The following is a 16,834-nucleotide window of genomic DNA, read 5'->3' as shown; positions in this document are numbered from 1 at the left end:
TTACTTATATCTTTTACAAAGAAACATGTATGGCCATCTTTCCCTTAAAAGTTGAGTAAGATGACCAATGCATACATTTTAATATTTTGTATAATATTAAAATTTTGTTAAGTGTTTTCTTTTTAATTTCGATAGTTATTATTACTTTAAGCTTCAGTAAATATAATATAAAGCTGAAGTAAAATAAAAAAAAACAATATTAAAAAATAACAAAAATAAATGTCTGTTTTTTGCATTTAAAGAAAACTGTGGCCATCTTACTCGGATTCACCTCAAGACTATTACCGTATTTTGTATCGTATCACGTGCTATTACACGCATATTATAAAGGTGTTATAAAGGTTCTGAAAATTTGCAAAATTACACGCGACCCCTTTGTGATTTTGTTCGCCGCTCGCTTCTGTTGATCAGAGCGTCGGGCTTCGCTCGCCGACCGACCCGTCCGGGATCAGGCCGTCATGCTCGACGGAGCGAAGAAATGCACGCGCCCTATTGATTTACTTATTGTCGTCGAGCGCGCGCGACACTGACGCGCTCGCGCGCGCAAATGGCTCTCATTCGGAGAATTTTAATTGTCCAGATAAAACTGTTGTGTAAAGTAAGCGCGCGATGTGTCGACCTATGCACAGATATAGAAACGCACACGAATGCGCACACGGAAAGACAAAAGCCGTTAACACGCGCGGTTACAGTGCACGCGCGCTTGTTCGCTCGCTCGCGCTCGCTTGTTCGCCACGTCGTCGTCGTCGTCGTCGTCGTCGCTGTGCATTCGTCTTCCGGACTCGCCTTCTCGCGAGTGCAGCAACAACAAGCAACAACGGACGTTGCACTCACTGCCCCGCTCTGAAATCATAAAACCTTATTACACGACGGATTCTGCGCGCTGCTTTCTATGCGCGTCTCGTCCCTTTGTCACGCAAGCACGGCGCGGGTTAACGAGCTCTATGAGGGTTAATATGACTCGGCGGACATTTCGGGAAGACCGAGTTTCGCTCGCCGGTGCATGCATTTTTTCCGCATTCCATCGCGAGAGAGAGAGAGAGAGAGAGAAGAGACGACTCGAGTAGCGCGACGACTGCACGTGGTATGTGCGAAATTAATGATGCCGCGCAATTGGGCGTTATTAATCGCGGAATTATAACGGTCGCGATAATTAATATCGCGAGTCTCTGGTAACGTGATAATCGATCGCGTCAAATTATGAAACTGCGACTGAAAATGAATAGCATTGACGTTCGCGGCAGTCGGATTTGTTTTACACGATCGAAGAGAGATAGAAGCAAGAGAGAGAGAGAGAGAGTCGATGCGATAATTAAATTATGCGCAAATATTGTTTATATCTTTAAAGTTTTCGGAATGTTTTTTGTCGCGAGCGAGAAAATATATTTCTATCAAGCAGTAAAAACAGAATTTTTACATTAGTTTAGGAAATCAGATATACTGCATATCTCAGAAAAAAAGCCGATATTACATATCTCTCATATCAAAATATTTTTTTGTATCTGATAAAATATCTCTACACTAATGACGCAAAGATACACATATTACAATAGTCCTTTGTGTTAAAAAATAACAGTCTTATCGTATCAGTCTTATGTCATGTATAGATATAGAATGTATAGATATAGATTAGACGAAAATATTTCTGTTTGCTGCAAGAGAAGACACGTCTTACGTCAAACTATGCTAGTGTTTTCCGTCACAAAATACGATGGAAATAGCGAAAAGCAATTACCAAATCACATCGAGTTTCTGATAAAATTATTGTTTACCTACTAAAGTGATTGTAGACATCAAACAAACAAGAAAATTCCACAGTCAATTAATTACTTCAATAAAGTAAGCTAACTTTCTAGAATTATTTTGTTTTCTTTTTATCATAAAAAATCTAGATAACAGTTTATTAACGCTTAATTGTCAATTAAAACTGGAATGGTTCCCCTCTCATGTGCCACATTTCACCGCTCTATTTATCGCGTTGATTAATATGAAGACGATTGTGCATCTGTAATTGGTCACGTGTATAATAAACTTTTTGTATAAATTTCACGGTGCAAACAAAACAGAGTTTTTGATTTTGAGCGCATTTGCCTTTCATATATATATATATATATACGTATCAACCGCGAAGAAGGCTATACACGAAGTTTGCCCAACTTTCGCGACTTCGATCGACTTCCGCGGCGCTATCGAGATCACGACGTCTCGACGCGGCGTGAGCGTGCCAGTTATTCAGTGTAGCGTATTCGAATAATTCTTTGACCGCTCGTTAATTATGCAACGCCTGCCCTCGTCACCTAGCCTGCATAAAGTCATGAAGATCGAGGTAATCGCTTGGCCTTAATCGTATGCCCGATCGATCATCATCGTCGATCGCTTCGCGACGGGAAGAGGAAGAAATCGCACGAAGAGAGGATAGGAGATGAGATGGCAATGAACTTTGGCCTGTGTAGTCGGGTCGCGAGAGTTGCGAACCTGCTTTTGCAAAGCGCACTAGCCGACGCTAGTAACTTTGCGTCTTGGCAAACGGTACTTATAAAACGCTCGCGTACGCGAGCTAATCGAATAATCACGCGACCGCACGCACGCGTTTGCGCACCGACGTTGTATATTTTAACAATTAAGGAGAAGACACTAGCAACTAGCGTATACGCGATTGGTACAATTACAGTACAATATACTCAAGAGTTTATATAAGAAGAGAAAATATAGTTATAGAAAATATATAGTTTTTATTTAAGTATATTGTTTTTATTATTATAATTGTATAAAAAATATATAATTTTTATTGTCAAAATATTGTTCTTAGATTGGCGATGATTAGGAGAACAATAATAATGATATTCTCTCTCTCTCTCTCTCTCTTTCTCTCTGTGATTTATGAAGTTGCTTATATATATACTGAGATGTATTCACCCTTCCCCTAAAATGTTGCATGAATAATAATTGAAAAAGATAAAGCGGGACTGGAAATTCGAGATAACGCACACGGTGTCTGACGCGAGAGATGGAAGTGAATTCCGCGCGCGCAGAGCCGATTTTGCGCGTTACCAGCAAAATCTAATCATACTTGTCCGACCGCGTATATGACATTGTCATGCGCACTCGAGCACTTTACACGCCATTTACAACGAAGTCAGTCGGCCCGCGGTCGAACGAAACGATGCGTACGGCAAAACGACGTATGTTTGCTCGTACGTCGATTTCCCTTGACATTGCGCGCTTCCAACTATAGCCCGTGTGAGTTTCTGCGCGCGTGCCTGCTTGCTCTGCAAGCCGGCTGTTTCATTCACGCGCGCGCGCGCGCCCGCACATACGACGTTACGCCCGCGAGATCTCAAGCAGCAGTTCGTCGGCCGCGATTTGTCACGGTGGATGCGAGGCATGGTCAGTCTATTTATATTCGTGGCCCGCCGATGCGCCATTCACGTGGCGCTTATGTTGCGCTATGTTTAGAGTTCCTTTTCGAGAACAAGTTTGCCGGTCTCTAAATAATTTCTCATCCTCTCTTCTGAGATATTTTGCGAAGAATATATCAAGAATTTCAATAGCGATTTGTATACAAGATAGAGAGAGGAACTTGAGAATTCCGAGGAGAGCGGTGGTAATTCGCCGGGAAATCATCTTTCTCCTTCAATCGCGGTCGTTGAAAACGGACTTACACAGAAGGAAAATAATTGCGCGCATCACCGTTGTAGGCATGGTATCATTTACCTCGCATGAAAATGACGCGTCTACGTTTTACCACAGGCGAGCCATTCGCGCGATTTCTTCCATCTAAAAGTTTCTCAAGAACCGAAGTCGGCTCCGTAAACTCCTCGAAAAGGACATTCAACGATGGAAACAAATGATATTATGTGTATAATCGCGTTTTCCGATCGCACGACCTGGACGTGACCATTCGTTCAACGAGTGAATTAATATAAATGTTTCAACACATTTACCTCGGTCGGAAAATTCTGATATTTTTCTCGACCCACTTGTTCCATCAATATCGCGCGCTTTTTTGGAGCTTTTTACAAATCTCTTTCTCTTTTTATATATATACATATATATTGAAAAATTTTAAAAAAAGAAAAAAACATATACACACTTCGTAATATCATTGTCAATATTAACGTCACGCACAATGCCTGATCGATTTATTCAGGTGTTATCCGAAGGAAAACGAAGGAGCGTAAAATGTGTCACCGACAGCGGCAGCCGATGCAGACACGTTTCTATTCGATATATATCTTTATTTTCAACGGAGAGAGCAAGTCGCCCTATATATATATATATATATATATGGGTTTGCGTTACGCCATGAGCAATCGACATTTATAGTATAAATAGACAGAAGAGGACGGAAACGCGAAACTTGCCGTCACGAGTACTGTCAGACGCAGCTTTGGCTTTGGCCGTCAGGCACAGGCCGTGTTCGCTATACGTTTTGTTGGTTACATCCGAGAAACGCGCGCTACGTCAGTATTAGTCTGCGGAAAAACGACAAGCGCGTCGCTCATCCCAAAGATGAGTTTTCTATTTTCTACGGAGAAAAGATAGAGGAGGACGAGGAGAGGTGACATAATTTGATGATACAACATGATCTACGATGGAAGTTTCTTTTCTCTGTTCTTTTTTCTCTGACGATAGCGCGGCAAGCAGGCGGCTGTAAGAGAAGTAATCAGAAAGAAGATGAGAGGAGAGGAGAAAACGCGCGCGCGCGCGCGCGTCATTTGTGGGATGAATTTTTTTTCCTCGAGTATTTTTTCATATATACGTGTCGCCAGATTGTGCCACTTCATCTCGTCGAAAGATTTCAGTCTTTTATGCGACATATGCGATATCGTTTTAATACGCGTGTGTACATTTTTTTCTTTTGTAAATCGGATTATACATGCGAGCGCGGATCATCGTTCGTTTATATTGCCGCCGAACGACCTACTGACTTTTACTTCTCTCCTTTGGCGCTCCTTCCAGATGAAAATTGACGTCATCCGTGTGATTTTCAATACGTGACGGTCGTTTAAAGCGTATACATACATATATATATATATATATATGTATGATGTAACGTAATCTCTCTGAAACGTGCACCACTTATTCATCCCACGTGTATCTTTGTCTCTCATCGATTTGCGCGTTGCAATTAGCCGTTCGCGTACAATCAGAAATTTTTTTTTTTTTTTTTTTAACTACATAAATCACGACGTTCGCTCCGCGGCGCGATCGATTACGAGGAATTTTAATGAAATATTTCGTTGCGTAATTCGAAAGACATGCAAATGCACGTCGGCCGGCTTGTTTAAATCGCAAACTTGTACACGGGTGTTCGATCACCGTCTTTCTGACACAGAAGGAACCGCGCAAAATCAATTCCGCGTGCAATAAACTTTAATCTCGATCTCGAGTCGAGAAATGGAGATTCTAATGCTGTGAGTGACGGGCCGGCGCGCGCGCTCGTAATCGCGACTCAATCATTAATCTGGCAGGCATTGCTCCGTGTAGGCCGTATCAGAAATTCTCAATATCGATCGCGCCAGCTCTCCTTCTCCACCTTACGCGCCGACCAATTTTCCAACCGCGATTTTGCGCAATCGTCGTCGTCTCCCCTTCTTTCGCCGACGAGAACTCATCGCGACGTGGACGAGAAGGGAGAGAAGAGGCAAAAAAAAAAAAAAGAAAAGAAATCAACACAGATGTATCGTAATGTCGGGCGAAGGACCCCGCGGGGCTCGAGATAGGATCGATTTAATGGCGTACGAGGGAGGAGAACGGCGGTGCTTGTTCTTTCACGACAGAATGACTGCATGAAATAACACACACGCGCTGCTAGGAAACGGTTTCGGCAATTATTGCCGAGTGTAACGTAACGGGAGAGATATTGATCGTCCTACAAAACGACATTTCTCTCCCGAAAGCCTCGCGCATTGCTCCAGCTCCAGCTCTCTAGCAACTATATATACTTCTTATACGGGAAATCACGCGGGAATATCGTTTGCGTGACGTAAAATCATTCCGCGATTAAGACCACCATTTTCTTTTTTTTTTTTTTTTTTTCGGAAATTAATGTACCTTGTTAGTACCCCCGAACCTATCCTATCTCTTCCTTTTGCGCGCGGCCACATTTACTGCCGCCCTTCTCTCATCCTTTCTCGTTTCTATCTCCGCACCGTCTCCGAGTCTTCTTGTTCCCGTGTATATTACGAGATAAACCGCTTTGCTTAATCTTTCCCGATACCCTCCGTGGATGGAAGATTGGCGAAACCTTGTGTTTCTAATATGTGTACAAGAAGCGTGCCAGGTCTGGTAAATTACCGCGAACGCTCGTTTAACTTGTGCTTCGAGTTATCGCTAAAACCATTTCGCCGTTAACCGCGTTTGCATCACCTTTATCTGCCATCCGGTAGATTATCGCAAAGCGATGGCCGATAGACAGTTATGCCTAACTTACACATTGACTTCTCACACACGTCGGGTTTTTTCTTCGAGCAAATATTAAACTTAAAATTTGCTTGTGTCAAAAAAAAAAAAAAAAAAAAAAAGACACTTTGTATCAAGTGTTATTTAATAAATTTATTTCATGTAATATATCTCTCTCTGAAGAGAGAGATATTTTTCAAAGATTTAAAATTATTATTATTTTTTTCTTCTTGTTTTGTGAATCTTAAACGGGGGTATCATCGCGAGAAAATTCATACGACGTTAAATGTATCCAGCGCAACGTAAAGCGTTAAAGCAACTTAATCTTCTTTAGGGCAGACGCTCGGTGGAATTAGCGCTTTATAGAAAAACTAATATTAATATTAGCCTAGCACCCTCTTCCGCCTTAACATTTTTTCTCTCTTTGTTTTTATCTCCTATTTTTCTCTCCGTTTTCCCCGGATTATCCTGGATCAACTTTTTTCATCAATCTTCTCTTTTATTAGCGTGACAAGATAAATATGGTATATTATGTTTCACCTTCTCTCTCGCGCGCGCGCGCGCGCGCGTTCTATTCGACTTGTCGAAGAAACGAAAGACGATTACATATGTATACAATTCCACTTCGACCGATATGTTACGTGATCGACAGACCGGAAAGTGTAATGAGTCACTCGCGATGACACTCGCGCGTATAATAAACGTAACACTGAACGTCCGCGCGCGGTTTGTCTGGCGCCATGTGTGTATAATACTCGATGTGTTATTTTTTTTTTTTTTTTGTTGCAGGTACGACCAACAAAAGATTCATTGAAATTAGCGCCGAGTGTCCGGTCATTACTGCGCCGAGAGAACGAACAATGTACAAGGTACTTTTGCAACAACGGCTTACGTAAGACGCGTTACGATGTATCAGGAAAGAACTTCGCGTCATTATAAAAGTAAAATGACCTTCGAGTTTCTCTCGAACCTTCTATTCTCTCTCGCGAGAATGAATTGCCGTCCGGTAAATTTCGTTTCAGTTAATTTGTGACGGCAGAATGTCACAAAGCGATGCCGCGCACTGCACAGTTGATGAAATTTCCGAAAGTTTTACACGATGATAGTTGTTAACTTAATTCTATACGTCTCGATGTTGCTGCGACTTTGACGCGCGCCTCATGAAGTCAAAGCAGACAGGCTCGTGTAATTTTAGAAGTTAAGTGTGTTCGGGGGCATATACCCTCTCCTCGTTAGCGGCAAAATATGTTAATGCGGTCCAATCTACATTTTATCCGAGCGCGCGATTTGTGATTGTAATTCATGGGATACGCACAGCCTTTGGCGTAACGTTTATCGCTCTCGTGCTTCGCTCTCCCGCCTCATCTATTTATATTATCATTCTTTTTACGCGATGACAATATAACTTTTTTTTATTTGACGAGTTGAAAATTTTTCGATTTAGCGTGGGAGCACAATTTTATTTAATTTTGTTTGTCGGCGCGGTTTTTGTTTTTTTTTTTTAATAATATCTCGAATTCAGAAATTGATGAGATATTATATAACGTTTGCATTTTTTATAAAGAAAAAATGTGCGATCGCGTAGAATGTGCGAATCTATTCTCGCGAAGATAAAAAAAAATTCTCTCGCGAGTTAGCACGTGCAACTCTCGAGCACGAGCGATCTTCGAGCTGTTGCTGCCGGAAAAACGACAAAAACAATGACACTGACAAAGACTTCGCGATTCGATAGACCACGAAAATCAGTTACGCCTTCTTACGTCCAAGTGAATTCTCATTTGTGATTCCGCGTGCGAAGAACCTTTCGCTCTCTCACCGACGCGCCGGTTGACTAAGTATTCGCGGAAAACGTCGGATCTACCCGGGTATTCGACGTTCTGGAATGGATTAAGGCTGCGCGCCGCGTCGGGAACGACCGGCGCGACTACTTCTTACACGTCGTGAGATTGACGCGCACGTGAACAGAATGAAGTTCCGTTTCTCTCTTGCCTTGCCGGCGCAAGATGGTGAAGTTAAGCCTCCACCAGTTCCATAATTTGCCGTAATTTTAACTACGATATTAGTCACGTCATTTAACTTTAACAGATTAACATATTTAAATATCCTGTTAACACTAAAGCTGACAGGAAATTACGTTCTAAGACAACTTCGCTTTATCACAGAGATTGAAGTTTCTCTTCCGCCTGTGTATATATTCTCTCTTACATGTATGTATTTCTTTCGTTAATAGCGTATCCGCGTGTAACGTAAAGACGATTGAAAATTGCGAAACACTTTCGTCAAAACTAACGGCGATATAACCCGAGTCGAAATTTAGCGTCCACATTGAACCTCGATTTTTGAAAAAAGGAAATTTCGGACGTATGGCAGCGTCAAAGTAGCATCTACTTTCTCTCTTACTCCTTACATAAAAAAAAGAAAAATTGAGGTTCAATGTAGACGCTAAATTTCGACTCGGGAAGATGTGCATTTTTCAGTTGCAAGTTATTTTGAACTTGGATAACAAGTTACTCTCTCGTTTATTACTTTCGTCGCTTATGTCAACTTTTTTTGTACTGAGGAATATATACGGTAACCGCTATTCCAAGAATGTCATGTACGTGCTGTAACGCTTTGGGAGAACTGTGAACCGTTGTAAAAGCACACGAGACACATTCCTAGTCTAGACATAATAACAACACTCAAACAACTTCGCCGCACATGTACGTTGTCCAATAATTAGGTTATCTTTTTTTAGAGACGTGTGAAAAAGATATAATCGAAAGAGTCAATAAAACGTTAGAAACGCGCTGAAGTGAAATAAAATAAGAAGTTAGTCTCTCTCGGCGAGTAGAGATTGTCAAATATCGGAAGAGAGAGAAACACTAAAATTACATCTCTCTCTTTTTTCTCTATTTCTCTTGGCGAGTTATCTTAGATATTATTTTTTCAACGCGTATCTTTGCTACTTCGTTTTTATTATTTTTTTTCCAAATTTTTTTGCGTATACCGCGTACAAGCGAGTATACACAATTTTTTTTCTTTCAATTTGTTTTCCTCTTCTGGATTGTGAAATTTGAGATACAATAATATGTACTGAAAATATATACGAGGTCTTTTTAAAAGTTGAATTTTTATCTTGTGACAGAAAGAAATATATGTTACCAGAGACAGAATCTTATGTAGAAACTTGATATGATCTCGTGTACATCATTAGTCTTGTCACAGTGATATCCTTTTGCATCCTAACGAAGAAACACAAACACGCGTCGCTCCGTTGCAGGTGTTACACTCTGCTCTCTTCCTCTTAACAGTCAATGCGCGCGTAGGCGAGGTCGATGTTATTAATGCATTTATTCATGAGAGTAATTAAAATGTATACGATAGAAAGAGACAAAGCACAAGAGAGAGAGAGAGAGATGAGAGAGAGAAAAACAACAAATATGTCACACGAACGACATAATTATTTTCTCGATCTAGTCGATGGACTATCGTGCGACAAAGTACGCGCGAGTACGGAAGGGAAAACGCGTACTCGAGCAAACTCTTTTATTTTTATCGCTCTTCCATACGATCGATTCTGCAGGTTGTAATTTAGAAAATACTACACATGTGGGACATGTCGTTCGCGTCAAAGGAGACCGGTACGAACGGCGCAATTAGCGCACTCTGTTTTTTTTTTTTTTTTTTTTATTGTCGTTGATGTCGATCTTGCAGATCTGTACGTATGTTGTATTGCTTTTTTATTAGCTATATGTGTATCGTAGGTATCGATGCGCGATTCATGCGCCTCGACTGACTGGATATCACGCAGCACAATAGCATCGGAAACCTATCGACCAGCACCAATATCACTCTCATGAGCATACTATCTACGCTGCTGTACTATTTACAATCTACGCGCGCGTTGCACACGAGTTTACGCACACACATGTATCCGATGTGCGGTGTTGTTTGCTCACGGATTTGGATTTCATTTTGCATGAAATCCGGATACTTCTCTGTCACATTCATGTCTCGTATAAGCAATTCATATCTCAGTAGAAGAGTAGTTTCACATCAGTGTGCGAAATTCTTTCGGGATCAACAGTAATATGTGATATTCGAAAGTGGAAGAAGAAACCATATGCTTTAAATTTTTCATTTTTATTTTTGCACAAAATTATATGTGTTTTATTTTGTTTTTTTTTTTTTTGTTTTTTTTGGGGTTTTTTATAACGACAGATCGACGCTGCACTGCAATCGCGTGCAAAAGTTTTCGATTAGTTATCCTTTTTCTTTCTCTATCTTCGTCTCGAGACACGAGCCAGAACATCTAGCTTATCACGAAACTTTTAATGAAACTTCACTCTGTTTCCCGTTTTCAAATCTGCGCGAATAATTCACGCGGTTCAACATTGTCACGATTTTCAAAAGACGGTCAAAAAAAGTTTCTTTTTAACGACAGTTTATTACACACGTTCGTTAATTTATTTATAATATCGCGTATTCAAGTAGTGTGGCAAGTTTATTTTATAAAATTATTGTATAGAGCAAGTGTTCCGATGAGAGCACGGGAATATATATTTCTGGTTACACGGTTTGGCTTAATCAGTTTGCGCAGAATCATCTTGTTGTGTCTGCGCCGGCATCCATATTTATGAGAGTAAATCATATTGTGTAAGATATATACACAGCAGAGGAGCGAACTACGTAACGTGCAAATATGTACATGTACACAATTGTATTTGCACTCGCATCTATATTTGATATCTAAAGGTAGTTTTTCGTGAATCTTCTTTTTCCTTTACATAAAAAAAAAAAAAAAAAAAAAAAAAAAAAAAACAAATAGAACGATGGTATTTTGTTTCGCGTCTCATACCGATAGCGCCGAAATGTTTTTTGCGCAGAAATAGAGGTCAAAGAGATCGTGTTTCCATTAGCATGATTCAATCATCTAGTCACTCAGATCTTACGCGGAGAAAAATATTTTCGTTTTTTATTTCGGACATTCTCATAAGTAGCTATCACGAACAATAATATTCTCTGAACTTGTGCTCTGAGCGTTTCGAACTGTGTCTCTAGCTGTTCCAGCTCCTTAATTAATCTAACGTAAGAAAAAGCCAATAACCGATCGATCGCAGCGTGTGTGTTTGCTTTCTCCGTTAATTGGCCAAACGTTGAAGCCTGCGCGACGACTTGCGTGCTTCGCTCTCATCACGTACCGGGATGATCCGAGTGATCCACGTGGTAGTGCGCGCATTTTTTTGTTGTTGTTGTCCGTTCGTGTGTTGTTCACATATTTGCACGCGCCCGTATTTACAATTGCACAACGTCGGAGGATAACTCGATTTTCTATGCAATTTGCGTGCGCAACGTTAATAAATATTCCTTTAGATTGTGTGAAATTTCGAAAAAAAATTTTGTACCGCACTCCATTGTTTCTATATCACCAGCGAATTTTTAATTGCATGTACAACAGACAGTTCTCCGCGAGATGTACATATTTCTTGCACTATATTGTATATTGGGAAAATATGAATTCACACATACACACACACACACACACGTAGTGTATATAAAATTGCATGTGCTTTTTTTTTTTTAACGAATATTCGATGTGCATTCATTTCTCGCAATAGATACAGTAAATTAATAAAAATCCATATATTATAAAGTGCTGCGCGCGTCGAAACAAAAAGATCATAGATATTTATTTTATGTTTTGTTACAAATGTCAGACCGCACTATTTCAATTTACAATTTCGAACCGCAAAACAGTTAATTGTACATATATTTCATGTTTTAAATCTAAATTCAATATTCTACGTTATATTGTGACTACAAGAAATAAAGTATGAAGAATAAAAAAAAAGTACTTATGTAGGGTAAACTCGGGTATTTTCCATACGGAAAAGATGGTCATAGATTGTAACCTTATCAATAATTGTTTAATGGTGCATTTTTGTAGCCATTTTTAAAGATAATCAGCATTTACAGTAGTTTATGTGCGCGTACGCTATTTAAAATAATATCGTGTGAAAATTATATGATATTTTTATACTTTCGATTGCCTGCAAAGTTTTGCATATTCACTAAAAGCTGCTATAACGTCGAATAAATTGCAGTTAAGCTGCCGTAATCAATATTACATACATAATAAAGGTACATAAATTGTAATGTAATTATTAATTTGTAGTTTCATTTTCATTATTTATTTATAAATACTGTGTCATCTTTCACACTTCGGAAAATATGGTTTCATATATATATATACATATATATATATATATATATATATATTTTTTTTTTTATGACTAGTATATATATATATATAATCTACAATGTGTTTAATCATCAAAATAAACAGTTTTTTGCTAAAAATCATTTTTGTAGTTCAAAGTTATCTTATCGTTGCGTTTCATAATTAAAAAACTACTGTGCATGAAAACATTAACAACACACAATATGTAATAATCTTTTACATACAATAAATATTGTATCTAACATATAAAAAAAATTACTAAATATATAATTAAATTACATACTTATATATATAAGTTTTACTTGTATCTTTTACAAAAAAACATGTATGGCCAACTGTTCGGTAATAGCATGGCCATCTTTTCCCTAAAAGTTGGGTAAGATGGTCAATGCATACATTTTAATATTTTGATAATATTAAATTTTGGTTAAGTTTTCTCTTTAATTTCAATAATTATTATTACTTTAAGCTTCAGTAAAGTGAAATAAAAAACCAATATTTAAAAAAAACCTACTTAAAAAATAACAAAAATAAAGGTCTATTTTTTGCATTTAAAAAAACTATGGCCATCTTATCCGGGAGTTTGCCCTAAGTGAAAAGTACCTATTTCATTATAAAAAAAATAATGCTCATCATTCGTTTAGGTGATAATCAATGATTACGAGTCGTCAGTGATACGTTTCAAGAAAGTTTTTCTGTTCTGAATTTCTATTACGCGATTTTTATTTATTTCTATTTTTTTCTAATACTAATATAAATAATAAAAAGTAAGTTGCAAGTACTTTTCGTATACGCGAATCACGTTTCCCTTACTCACTTGTCACGGCGTAGCACGTACACAGAGTTCGAAGAGGAAAGATTCGATTTTTTGATTTTATGGAATTTCATCTTTCTGCTCTATCTCGGTTTCTGTTTCTCTTTGATAAGCTCGGTGCATTAAGCGATTGAATCAGTGTCCTAGAACATGCTATAAAAGGAAGAGAGAGAGAGAGAGTCTCGTGTAATAAGTATGTTCCTTTTCTCATAAGACCGAATCTTCTTTACGCTGAAACCGCAGAAAAGAGCGACAGGCAAACAAGCATAAACCACTGACATACTTAGAGCCCGGGGGAGTAGTTACTTCATAATAATGTAGAAAAAGTCTCGTACGTGACGTAGTTTGCTTGCTCGGATGATGTACCAGTTACGAGCGTTTTTACGAGTTTGTCTCTGGCGAAGGCGGGCGCATAAGTACGTCGCGACGGTTTGTGTAACGCGCTATTTTCTCAGCTAAATTCGTATACCGGCGCTTTATACCTCAATTACCGCGACTCGCAAGTACAACGCAGGAGATATTTATTAGTCACTTACAAGCACGTAAACCTACATTTTTGCGCGATCCTACAACACGGATAATTATTACCGCGTCGATTTTTTTTCGTTCGAGAGGAAAATTCGCGTATTTCTTGCAGAACGATTAATTTTTTTTGCCTTCGAAATTGACGCGTTATTTGTTGAAAAGAGAAAGTGCGTCTGTACGGGCAAAAATCGAGCGTTAACATTAATCTTCTCAATAATGTAGTCGGAGAGAAAAGCGGCAGTTAAGTAGTAACTTTTACGTGTAACTTTCGTTACACGTAAAAATAGCTGCGTATACTGTTATTGCACGATAATCAAATGTTTGTTGTTGTTTCGATAAAAATTTGTGCAGATTTAAATGCGCGTGGTTTGTTTTCATAAAATTATCACGGCAACAGTGTGTGTTTTGACGCCGAGGAATGCGCGCGATATACATGTACACATAGAACGCGAGTAGTATGAATGAAACGAGAGTGAAACGTCGCTCGTTGGAATTTTAGTCAGTGTAATGGATCGACCCGACAACGAATAAAGTGATTATTCAGCAGCGCGAAAATGTTGCTGCCGGCTACCCGGCTGGCCGGATTAAAGTTAACTAGCATTGCAAAACGGTAGCGCCGGAATATTGGTAAATTCTCTCTCTCTCTCTCTCTTTCTCTCTCTCTCTCTCTTTCACCGCGCGTTTCGGTATTTCTCTTGCACGTTATATCTCTCCTCGGCGACACCGAGAAACGCGGACTCGTGTCGCGCGATTAGAGTCTCGCGAGTGCGCGCGTGCATGCTTAGCGCGGCGGCGCACGGACGTTACACGCGCATAAAGTCCATTGTGGACGGGAGCAGTTGGCCGTTGCATTGAATTAGCATCGGATTAGCCGAGTTTAGTCCGGCCGTTTCTCTCCGCGACGGAGACACGGGCGCGCTCGGTAAATTATGCCGTGCACGTGGAGAGAACATTTCGGCTCGGCGGCGGCGGCGGCGGCAGCGGCAGCGGCAGCGACGGCGGCCAGGCGGGCAAAAAATCGCTGCCTCGATACTCACGTACCTTTAATTAGCATACGACGCGATCGAAACACACCGGGGGAGCTCGCGTTCGATGTTTCGCAACGTCGTTCTCGCTGTGGCTTGGCATTTCGATTTGTGCGAACGGTATTCGTAAACGACTGCCGATTTATGCGCGAAGCGCCAAGCTTGATTCGCGTACAAGAACCGTTCATATTGCAATCAAACGTACATCGTTGCGTCGACGATGACTAAAACCCTCCGACGAACGGCTACGTGTAGATGATTGCTATCTTTATCATTACACTCTCTCGTAACCGTTAAAAAGCGTGGAAAATAACGCGCTTTAATACCGTTTTTTTGTTTTTTTTTTGTTTTTTTTAGAGTGTTGATCGTCGACCCAGACAGCCGCTGTCAATAGATATGAAGTTGCTATTTATCAAGAATACTAGTCGCTAGGAAGCGGCGGAGATTTACAGTGTATCCAAGCTTATCCACTCTCGAAGGTACATATATATATATATATATATCTCCGCTCTCGATTCTCGTTCTCTCCGCTCTACCGTCGTCGTCGATTGCGGTTTCAACATTGTTCCCTTCTGATCCTCTCTTGTTTCGATTACGTGCGGTTTCGCGTTCGTCGCAAAGCTCGACTCTCGGGATTTCCAATGACGCCTAGATACGTTCGATCCCTTTCTTCGACGATGAGTTTGGCTCGTCTTCGGTGTCACAGACCGATAGATCCAGCACGTACGAATTCGAACGTTCATGCAAAACGCGGCCGTTGTTCGCGTTTGTGTTCGAAGAGCAGGTGCGCGCAGTGTATGCAGCCAGTCGATTAGACAGTCGGGTGTCCGACGACCATGTCGGTCGGCGCAGAATTGCAGGGTCGCGGTGTATGTAGCGTAACACCGATAGCAGTTCCGAGCACGTATGCACCGTCGCATAGTAGAGAGGCTCGACGGTGGTATCGGCAATGACGCCTCTCCCTTCTCTTTGCTGTCGCAGTCACGTACTGCGTGAAGCACAAATTCTATATATATACATATATATATATATGTGTGTATATATATATATATTCGCAATTGCAGATCTTCCAAAAGATCTTATTTCTTTGTTCATTTATTTTCTCTATTATGATATAAAGCGAAAAAATTCACACTAAAATAAATTTAATTACACTGACGGATCTTGACATGTAATAAAATTTAATTACACTGACGGATCTTGACGTATAATAAAAGTATTAGCGAAAAGATAAGAATAAAATAATGTAGTTATTTATTAAACAAATCAGTTCGTGAAAATTTCACGAACAAATAAGTAGAAGACCAATGCGAGTCAAAATGCAATTGTTTATTGATTGTAACATAAAGATAGATAGATTTGAAATATCAATATTTCTGTTTTGTTAATTTTCAGTTTTTTTTTTAATTTCGAGTGCACACTTACAGTAGAATCTTTTTCGTCAAGAATTGCGTAAATAACGTAACAAAACTACAATACTTCCATGGCACACACCCCGTATATATCACACGGGGACACGAAGAAGTGGAAGTCAGGTACAACCAGTTTCTCTTTCTCGGCCGACTGCACGGCGCAACCTGGCCACCAATTGATCAATCAAGCTCTTCGATATGTCGCGACGTGCAGTCTTCCGAGCGAGATTTTCCCGAGAAATCGGGTCGGTTCGCCCGAATGAAATGTGTCTCGGCGAAAGCGTAACACACCCGCCGGTGGTGGTGGCGCGTTTATTTCGCGGCGTGTAATTGCGCGGCAATTACGGTAGCCCGTTCGCCTCGTCTGTTCGGTTGTGACTGGCGGCGTCATTATCGCATACGCTCGCGAGAAATCGTCCGAATCGTCACG

At 40.1% G+C, this 16,834-nt stretch overlaps 1 protein-coding gene across 7 annotated transcripts in view; it reads left to right on the top strand.

Moving 5' to 3' along the window:
- LOC109855734 (fat-like cadherin-related tumor suppressor homolog) overlaps positions 1-16,834 on the top strand; it is a 343,522-nt gene that overhangs the window by 31,658 nt on the left and 295,030 nt on the right. Inside the window, exon 1 of one of the 7 annotated variants that reach the window (XM_020430281.1) lies at positions 15,407-15,471. The exons of the other annotated variants lie outside the window; for them this stretch is intronic. The gene's annotated coding sequence lies outside the window, so the exon portion shown is untranslated. Of the gene's footprint in view, positions 1-15,406; positions 15,472-16,834 lie in introns of those variants that run through there. 7 annotated transcript variants of the gene reach the window in all.

This window comes from Pseudomyrmex gracilis, unplaced genomic scaffold (assembly GCF_002006095.1).
Source record: "Pseudomyrmex gracilis isolate BER0280 unplaced genomic scaffold, ASM200609v1 scaffold_97, whole genome shotgun sequence".
NCBI classification, from domain to species: Eukaryota; Metazoa; Arthropoda; class Insecta; order Hymenoptera; family Formicidae; genus Pseudomyrmex; species Pseudomyrmex gracilis.
The sequence above is the reverse complement of the archived record's forward strand: the minus strand, read 5'-3'. Positions and strand labels throughout refer to the sequence as shown.